Source organism: Eriocheir sinensis, chromosome 34, assembly GCF_024679095.1.
Source record: "Eriocheir sinensis breed Jianghai 21 chromosome 34, ASM2467909v1, whole genome shotgun sequence".
NCBI classification, from domain to species: Eukaryota; Metazoa; Arthropoda; class Malacostraca; order Decapoda; family Varunidae; genus Eriocheir; species Eriocheir sinensis.
In genome coordinates, this window is record NC_066542.1 from 3989564 (window position 1) to 3999562 (window position 9999).

The following is a 9999-nucleotide window of genomic DNA, read 5'->3' on the forward strand; positions in this document are numbered from 1 at the left end:
AAGAAAGGTAGGGAGGAAAGGAAGGGAGAATAGGAAGGAAGGGAGGAAAGGAAGGAGGGAGAGGAAGTTAAGGGAGAAGATACGTAAAGAAGGAAGATAGAGAGGAGAGGAAGGGAGAATGGGAAGGAAGGAAGGAAGGAAGGAAGGAAGGAAGGATAGGAAGTTAAGGGAGAAGATACGTAAAGAAGAAAGGTAGGGAGGAAAGGAAGGGAGAATAGGAAGGAAGGAAGGAAGGAAGGAAGGAAGGAAGGAAGGAAGGATAGGAAGTTAAGGGAGAAGATACGTAAAGAAGAAAGGTAGGGAGGAAAGGAAGGAAGGAAGGAAGGAAGGAAAGGAAGGAAGGAAAAAGAGGAATTAAAAGGCAAGAAATAAGATAGATAAAGAGGACACACACACACACACACACACACACACACACACACACACACACACACACACACACACACACACACACACACACACACACACACACACACACACACACACACACACACACACACATATCGTCATTAGTAAGGAAAGTTTTTAATTGTCGTTAATTGATCGAGGGAACTCAACAGGTTAACCCCTTCGATGTTGTTGTTGTTGCTGTTGTTGTTGTTGTTATTCCCTCCCCTTTCTATCCCTTCCCTCCCCTTCTATTCAAATTCTTCTTCCACTCTCTCTCTCTCTCTCTCTCTCTCTCTCTCTCTCTCTCTCTCTCTCTCTCTCTCTCTGTCTTTCCTTCTCTTTTATTCTTCCTCCCTTCCTCCCATTTTATCTCCCTCCCTCCCTTTCATTCCCTCTATCTCCCTTTTAACTCATTTTATCTCCATTTCTCTCCCTCTCTCCTCCCTTTTTCTTTCCCTCACTCTCATTCCTTTTAGTTCCCTTTCTCTCCCTTTAACTCCCTCCCTCCCTCCCTAACGCTCACCCTTAAGAGCCATTGAGGAAGTTAATGAAGTTCTTATCCGGCCTGACGAAGTTCATTAATGTCGCCGCCAACAAAATGTGTAATCAGGTTCCTTGCGTCACCCAGAGTCTTAATTTGATTTGGCCAGCACCTTGCCGCCGCCGCCTCCCTCGCCCTGGCCTACTTCCCTCCCTTCCTTACCTCCGTCTCTCCCTCCTTACCTTTCCTCCTCCCTTCCGTCAACTCTTTCCTTCCCTTTTCTCCATTCATCAATTTCCTTCACCACTTCCTTCCTTCTTTACATGTCTTTTTTATATAATTCTTTTCCTATCTGCTTATTCATTTCCCTCCCTTCCTCCCTCTCTCTCTCCCTCCCTCCCTGCCCTGCCTCCCTTCCTTCCTTACCTCCGTCTCTCCCTCCTTTCCTTTCCTCCTTCCTTCCGTCAACTCTTCCTTTCCCTTTCTCCCTTCATCAGCTTCCTTCCTTCATTACATTTCTTTCTACTCATTTCCCTCCCTTCCTCCCTCTCCCTTTCTCTCCCTTTTCCCCTTTTATTCTCTCCTTACCTCTCTCTCTCCCTCCTTTCCTTTCCTCCAGCCTTATACTCTTTCTCTCCCTCCCTCCCTTCCTTCCTTACCTTCGTCTCTCCCTCCTTTCCTTTCCTCCTCCCTTCCGTCAACTCTTCCTTTCTCTTTCTCCCTTCATCAACTTCCTTCCTTCTTTACATTTCTTTCTTGTAATTCTTCTTCTCTCTGCTTACTCATTTCCCTCCCTTCCTCCCTCTCTCTTTCTCTCCCTTTTCCCCTTTTCTTCTCTCCTTACTTCCCTTCCTTCCTTACCTCCATCTCTCCCTCCTTTCCTTTCCTTCAGCTTTATACTCTTTCTCTCCCTCCCTACCTCCCTCTCCCTCCTTACCTCCGTCTCTCCCTCCTTTCCTTTCCTCCAGCCTTACACTCTTTCTCTTCCTCCCTCCCTTCCCTCACTTCCTTCCCTCAACCGTTTTCTCCCTTCAAGCTTTTTCTCTTTCACTGCATCAAATTTCTATCCTTCCTATTTTTCTTTTTTTGCTTTCTTTCATTTCTTAATTTCTCTCATTTTTCACATCTTTCCTTCCCTTCTTTCCTCCGTATTCCCTCCTTCCTTTTCTCCCTTCATCATCTTTCTTTCCTCCCTTCCTTTCTTCTCTATCAACATTTTTTCCTAAACTTCTAATTCCTCTTCTTCCTCCCTCCCTCCCTTCATCATCTTCCTTCCCTCCCTTCCTTTCTTCTCTATCAACATTTTTTCCTAAACTTCTAATTCCTCTCCTTCCTTCCTCCCTCCCTTCATCATCTTCCTTCCCTCCCTTCCTTTCTTCTCTATCAACATTTTTTTCCTAAACTTCTAATTCCTCTTCTTCATTCCTCCCTACCTTCATCACCTTCCTTTCCATTCTTCTTTAAATACATTCTAATTCCTCTCCTATTTAAAACACCAATTTCTAACACACACATCAACCATACAAAGTCTCAGTAAGTCTCCACCCACATTTAACATAAGCAAACTGACCAAGGGAAAGTTTTATCAGAAAGACTTCCAATAGCTTCCACCGCCTCGCTATCCCCGACAAGCCTAACTTATAGACGCAGTGTTAACATGTAGGAAGGAACGCGGTAAAGTCTACGGACACAGCCAGCCACGTTTCAATTACTCGGTGACTTTGTTTGTGGAAAATAATGAAGGGAAGAGTGATATTGGATAAAGCGAATGATAGGGAAGGAGGAGGAAGGAAAAGAAAGGGAGAGAAGGAGGAGGAAAGGGAGGAGGAGGAGGAGAAGAACATAAGGTAGAGAAAGGAAGGTAAGATATGGAGGAGGAGGAAAAAGGGATAGAAATGAAAGTCAGATAAGAAAGAAAGAAGTAGATTTATAGGGAAAAGAAAGGTAAACTAAGAATAGATAAATAGATAGATAGATAGATAGATATAGATATATAGAAAATTTACTTGAGTTTATCTTTAAAATACTTGTGTGGTGTCGGTTTTCTTTGACGCTCTCTCCCTCCCTCTCTGTCCATCCCTCTCCCCTCCCTCCCTACCTCTCTATCTCCCTTCTCCCTTCCTTCCTCCCTTTCTTTTCTCTTCCTTCCTTCTTCCTCTCTCTCTCTCTCTCTCTCTCTCTCTCTCTCTCTCTCTCTCTCTCTCTCTCTCTCTCTCTCTCTCTCTCTCTCTCTCTCTCTCTCTCTCTCTCTCTCTCTCTCCTTTTCGGGAATTCCTTTCCTTTTCTCCTCCACCACCTTTCTCTCCTCCTCCTCTCCTCCTCCTCTCCTCCTCTCCTCCTCCTCCTCTCCTCCTCTCCAGGAACCAGGAAAAGGCGGTTCTGAGGGAGGAAGGGAGGGAGGGAGGGAGAGGGAGGAGGAGGAGGAGGAGGAGGAGGAGGAGGAGGAGAGAGGAAGGGAAGGAGGGAAAAGGAAAATTGGAGAGAGAAGGAAACATGTCAGGAGGAGGAGGAGGAGGAGGAGGAGGAAAGGTAATGACCAGGAGGGAAATTGTCCATTCATCTCTCCCTCTTGTGGCGACCTAAACTTTCTCTCTCTCTCTCTCTCTCTCTCTCTCTCTCTCTCTTTTTTTTTTTTTATTTAAACATGTTCAGTACATTAGTACATGGCAGTATTATTTGTCTATGCTAAAGTTCCCCCGACCGTTGGGGAGCTATTTAAAAGCTATTTTTCTTTTTTTACTTTCTTTCATTTCTTAATTTCTCTCATTTTTCACATTTTCCTTCCTCTTCTCCTCCTCTCTCTCTCTCTCTCTCTCTCTCTCTCTCTCTCTCTCTCTCTCTCTCTCTCTCTCTCTCTCTCGTAACTCACAATCTGAAGCAAAATTCTAACAAAGACACATGTGAGAGAGAGAGAGAGAGAGAGAGATAGAGAGAGAACTTCATAAACAAAAATGATAATAATAATAATAATAATAATAATAATAATAATAATAATAATAATAATAATAATAATAATAATGAATGAATAAAAAAATACTGAAAATGTCCAAAATATTTTCCTTGAGGTCATAATGAGATAATCTGACCTCAATTACTGATCTCAAATGTAGAGGTCAAGAAAGGTCACTCCCCCCCCCCTCTCTCTCTCTCTCTCTCTCTCTCTCTCTCTCTCTCTCTCTCTCTCTCTCTCTCTCTCTCTCTCTCTCTCTCTCTCTCTCTCTCTCTCTCTCTCTCTCTCATAGAGTTTCATATTTATCTCTCTCTTTCTCTCTCTCTCTCTCTCTCTCTCTCTCTCTCTCTCTCTCTCTCTCTCTCTCTCTCTCTCTCTTCGGTCAAGAGGAGCACCGGGGGGCAGCAGGGACTAGGCAAGACTCATACATCACGACACCCACTATAAATAAAATTCGCCCGCACCACTACCGGGCTGGGGACAACCTACCGGCGCTATTGGCAGCACATGTAAAAAAAGACAGAGAGAGAGAGAGACCGTGTGTGTGTATGTGTGTGTTTGAGATAGATAGATAGATAGATAGACAGACAGACTGATAGATAGATAGAGAGAGACTTCGCGTGTGTGTGTGTGTGTGTGTGTCAGTCAGGTCACAGGAGGAGGACGAGGAGGGAGGAGGGGAGGAGGAGGAGGAGGAGGGAGAGGGAAGGAAGGGAGAGAGGAAATTACAGATAGACAGCAAAAAGGAAGGAAGGAAGGGAAGAAAGGGAGGGAATAGAGAGAGAGAGAGAGAGAGAGAGAGAGAGAGAGAGAGAGAGAGAGAGAGAGAGAGAGAGAGAGAGAGAGAGAGAGAGAGAGAGAGAGAGAGAGAGAGAGAGAGAGAGAGACACACAGATGCAGGTGAAATTAGAGGGAGAGGAAATGATGGATTAAGGGAGAGAGAAAAGAAGGGAGAGAAGGAAGGAAGGAAGGAGAGGGAGAGACAGGTAGGTCAGCATTCGTGACTCACATAACTTCCCTCCATTTCCTCCCTTCCCTCCCCTCCCTCCCTCCTTTCTCTCCCTAGCCAGCTGCTCCCATATCGTTCCTCCCTTCTCCCTACCTCCTTTCCTCAGTTGGTATTTTTCTCTCTCCCTTTCTGGTTATCATTTATTTCATTATTTTTCTCTTTTTTTTCTTTCTTCTTCTTCTTCTTCTTCTTTTCCTTCCTCTTCCTTCTTTTCCATCAACTCAACCATTCTTCCTCCTCCTCCTCCTCGTCCTCCTCCTCCTTCTACTCCTCCTCCTCTTTCTCTTATTTCCTTTTCCTCTTATGTCTTTATTCTCTCTCTCTCTCTCTCTCTCTCTCTCTCTCTCTCTCTCTCTCTCTCTCTCTCTCTCTCTCTCTCTCTCTCTCTCTCTCTCTCTCTCTCTCTCTCTCTCTCTCTCAACGCAGTGTATATTGTGATTCAAAGTCTCGCTGGGGCACACACACACACACACACACACACACACACACACACACACGCACATACAAATCTGACTTAAATGGAGTAAATCTATAGATGCGCGTGGCGTCGGTGCACACTCCTTAACATTAATCCTCGTAAAATTAACATAGCAATAACCTCTACATTTTTGGTTCACCGTATATTGACAGTCAACTTTCTACTCTCCATTTCTTCTCTCTTTTCTTCTTTACCATTTAAATAAATATATACAAAACTTTAGCGCCCGAACAGGGACTCGAACCCTGGACCCTTAGGTTAAAAGCCTAATGCTCTACCGACTGAGCTATCCGGGCTGTGAGATGTTGAGGGAAGGTTGTCGTTAAGGATTTATTGATGGATTTTTTTACAAGTTTTTTTCTTTCTCTCTCTTTCTTTCTTTCTTTTTTTTTGTTTTTTTGTTTTATATATGTGAATGAGATTGGTGTTCTTCTCATCTTTTTCTTCTTCCTCTTCTTCTTCCTCCTCCTCCTCCTCCTCTTTCTTTCCCTTTTCTTCGCCTCCTTCTCCTCTACTTTCATTCTTTTTCTCCTCCTCCTCTTTTACTTCTTCCTCCTTCTCCTCCTCTTCCTCATAATCTTTTTCTTTCTCTTCCTCCTCCTCCTCCTCCTCCTACTACTACTACTACTACTACTACCACTACCACTAAACACACACACACACACACACACACACACACACGGCTCTCAGGTGTGCGTAGACAATACAGGTGATATATAGTGCTACAACGAAGCCCTAATCTCTCTCTCTCTCTCTCTCTCTCTCTCTCTCTCTCTCTCTCTCTCTCTCTCTCTCTCTCTCTCTCTCATATGTCTTGCTCGGAGTTGTAATTTTTAGTGTTAGTTGTAAGTTATGAGAGAGAGAGAGAGAGAGAGAGAGAGAGAGAGAGAGAGAGAGAGAGAGAATAACAACAATGATAATAATAATAATAATAATAATAATAATAATAATAATAATAATAATAGGTTGAAAAATTACTATGCGGAGGTCAATTAGGTAATGACTCACAACCACCACCATCACCACCACCACCACCACCACCATCATCACCACCACCACCACCACCATCACCACCACCACCTGAAATGAAAATGAAATGTGGAGGTGACAGCAATAATTAATCAACACTAACATAACAACCACCTCCACCTCTACCACCACCACCACCACCTTCACCACCACCACCACCACCACGGAAGAGCAAAGCAAAAAACTAATAATAAGGTTCAATTTGCAGATTAAGAGTGATTAGAAGCGCCAAATGAACCCCGGGAAAGGCATTTGGCGCGCCCCGAATTCGCGCCTGCTAAATTAATAGACTGAAGTCGACGTTTTAGACCCAAAATTAAGGAAGGAAAGTTTTGGGGTAGGCTCGCGCGCTCGCTTCCTCCTTCTTCCTTCTTTTTCCTTCCTTCCTTCCTTCTTTTCTTTCTCTTTTTTTCCCATCTACTCTTCCCATCACGTCCCTTCTCCCTTCTTCTTTCCTTTCTTTCTTCTTTTCTTTATCCTTTTTTCAATTTACTCATCTTTCTCTTCTTCTTTCTTTCTTTCTTTCTTTCTTCCTTCCTTCCTTTCTTCCTCCTTCTTCCCTTCTTCCCTTCCCAACGTCTCTCATTTCTCTTCACTTCCCCTTCTCTTCCTCCATTCTTTTCCTTCTTTCTTTCTTCTTCCTCTTCCTCCTCTTCCTCCTTCTGTTCTTTCTAGTCTTCCCTTCTTCTTCCTCTTCTTCTTTCTCCTTTTTTTCCATGTCTTCCATTCTCATCTTCTCTCTCCCCTCTTCCTCTATCCTTCCTCTCCTCCCCTTCACTTCCCTTCTTCTTCATCTTTCAGTTCTTTCCTCTCCCTCTTCCCTTCCTCTCTCTCCTCTTCCATCCCTATCCTTCCCCTGTGTGTGTGTGTGTGTGTGTGTGTGTGTGTGTGTGTGTGTGTGTGTTAATCTCCCCCTTAATAATGCTTTGACATGGTTTTGGAGATAGGGTTAATCTCTCTCTCTCTCTCTCTCTCTCTCTCTCTCTCTCTCTCTCTCTCTCTCTCTCTCTCTCTAAATGATGTACATAGACGGATAGATATTTCGCAAACTAACCGACAGAGAGAGAGAGAGAGAGAGAGAGAGAGAGAGAGAGAGAGAGAGAGAGAGAGAGAGAGAGAGAGAGAGAGAGGAGAGATTTACATAGATTTACAGAAAATCAGACCACACAGACCCCATGGTCCAGACTTGAGTGGTCTGTCCTAAACCTAAGTGATTTTACATGAATCAGAAGACTCCAAAACGTTGCATTTCTACTCTAGTTGATATTAAGTTGAAGGAAGTGACGGTCGAGCTCATTTTTGAAGGAGTCAATCGTGTTACACTGGACCACTGATGATGGGAGCTTATTCCATTCTCGCACTACAACGTTGGTGAAGAAAAATTTGGTGCAGTCTGAATTTACTTGTCTACATCTGAGTTTTACGCCATTGTTCCTCGTGCGCAAAGTGTCATCGATCATAAACAATGTTGATCTGTCTACATTCGTGAAACCATTAAGTATTTTAAAACATTCGATCAGTTTTCCTCAGGCGACGTTTCTCAAGAGAGAACATGTTAAGGGTAGAAAGCCTTTCTTCGTAGGATTTGTTGCGCAAGGAAGGATAATTTTCGTTGCCCGACGCTGAACACCTTCTAATTTAGCAATATCCTTTGCATGGTGGGGAGACCAAAACTGTACCGCATATTCCAAGTGGGGTCTGACTAAACTGTTGTAGAGCGGGAGTATTACATCTTTATTCTTAAATAAAAGTTTCTTTAATGAAGCCCAACATTCTGTTCGCTTTATTTGCTGCATCGATGCATTACTGTGGAGAATTTGAGGTTTGACGCGATTTTGACCCCAAGTCCTTGACGCATTGAACGCTTTTGAGTTTAACGCCGCATTTCGTAATCAAACTTTTATTCCTCGTTCCAACTTGAAGGACCTGGCACTTGTCTACGTTAAAGGCATCTCCATCTATCCGACCGTTGAAATTTTGTGCAAATCCTCTTGAGGCTTTGCCTGTCTTCGTCAGTGAGAACCGAGTTACCAATCTTTGTGTCGTCTGCAAATTTACTAATGCGGTTATTGAGTCCAACATCCACGTCGTTGATGTAAATAATGAAAACACTGGGCTAAGAACCGAGCCCTGAGGACGCCACTAGTGACAGGCGCCCACTCTGAGTTAAATCCGTCAATCACAACTCTTTGTTGTCTGTTGCTCAACCAATTCGCGATACATTGGTTTACCTGACCGTCAATAACTATTTGTTTTAATTTGTAAAGTAATTTATGATGGGACTTTATCAAACGCTTTCTGAAATCAAGATAGACTACGTCCAGTGATTTGGTTACGTCATAAACAGTGAAGAGGTCGTTATAAAGGTTAATAGATTTGATAGGCAGGATCTTTTGTTTCGGAAGCCATGTTGTGAGTCCCCAATTAATGAGTGGCTTTCAAGGTAAATCACAATTTTGACTATAATTATGCACTAAAGTAGCTTACCTACAACCGAAGTTAGACTAATGGGCCTGTAATTACCTGGTACTTTTTTGTCTCCTTTCTTAAAAATCGGTGTCACGTTAGCCTTTTTCCAATCTGAAGGGACAATGCCTTGTCGCAAGGACATATTGAATACGGTTGTGAGGGAGTAGATTATTTCGCTCTTTGTTTCTTTCAGAAGATTTGGATATAATTTGTATGGTCCAGGTCTTTTTTTTGTTTTAAGTGATTTGAGGGCTTTAAGGACTTCATCTGGTTTTATTTCAAAGTTAGACAATGAATTCTCTTGATTTAAATTAGTAATGGTGTTTGTTGTGGTGGTGGGATGACTGTTATTATTAAACACCGAGGAAAAGTAATTATTTAATAGGTTTGCAACGTGTTGGCTGTCAGTCACTAGTGCACCGTCGCTGTTTATTAAAGGTCCAATTCCACTTCTGATCGCCTTTCTGTTGTTTATGTAACTGAAGAAGGATTTCGGATTATTTTTACAGTTGGCTGCAATATTTTCTTCATATCTACGCTTTGCCTGATGCACTAATCTTTTTACTCGTCGCCTTGCATCATTGTAAAGTCTAATGTTTTCAGGCGTGTTTGGTCTTTCTTTAACCTGTAAGACAATTTTCTCTCCTTGACTGAGTGTTTAATTTCGCTATTAAACCAAGGTGGACTTTTATTAGTGCTAATTCGCTTCTCGCACAAGGGGACAAATGTGTCCTGCTGAGTGAGTAAGTGATTTTTAAAGTTTAGCCAGGCGTCCTCTGCATTGCCGTCATCTGATAGTTGCATATCTATTAGTTTTCGTCGGATTTCTATGAAGTTGGCTCTTTGAAATTGGGCACCTTAACTTTATTTTCAGTCACCGATGTTTGAGCTCTAATGTCAACGCGCACTAGTTTATGATCGCAGGAACCGAGGTGTTCTCCTACCGTGACATTACTGACTAGGTTATCTTGGGTCGTTATAACAAGGTCAAGTATGTTATTTTGTCGAGTTGGTTCAGAAACCATTTGGCTTAGATAATTTTCCTCTAGAAATTCGATCATTCTATGGGACTCACCTTCTGTACCCGACAGTGTCGCCCAGTCGATATGGGGGAGGTTAAAGTCTCCTAGTATCAGTGACTCGCTGTTATTAAGTGACTGCCTTAAGACGCTGTACATTTCAAGATCGCCATC

At 43.0% G+C, this 9999-nt stretch overlaps 1 non-coding gene across 1 annotated transcript; it reads right to left on the reverse strand.

The window, feature by feature from the left end:
- Positions 1-5531: 5531 nt before the first annotated feature.
- Trnak-uuu (transfer RNA lysine (anticodon UUU)) lies at positions 5532-5604 on the reverse strand. Its single transcript has one exon. It is a non-coding gene; the product is annotated as a tRNA-Lys (tRNA).
- Positions 5605-9999: the final 4395 nt, after the last annotated feature.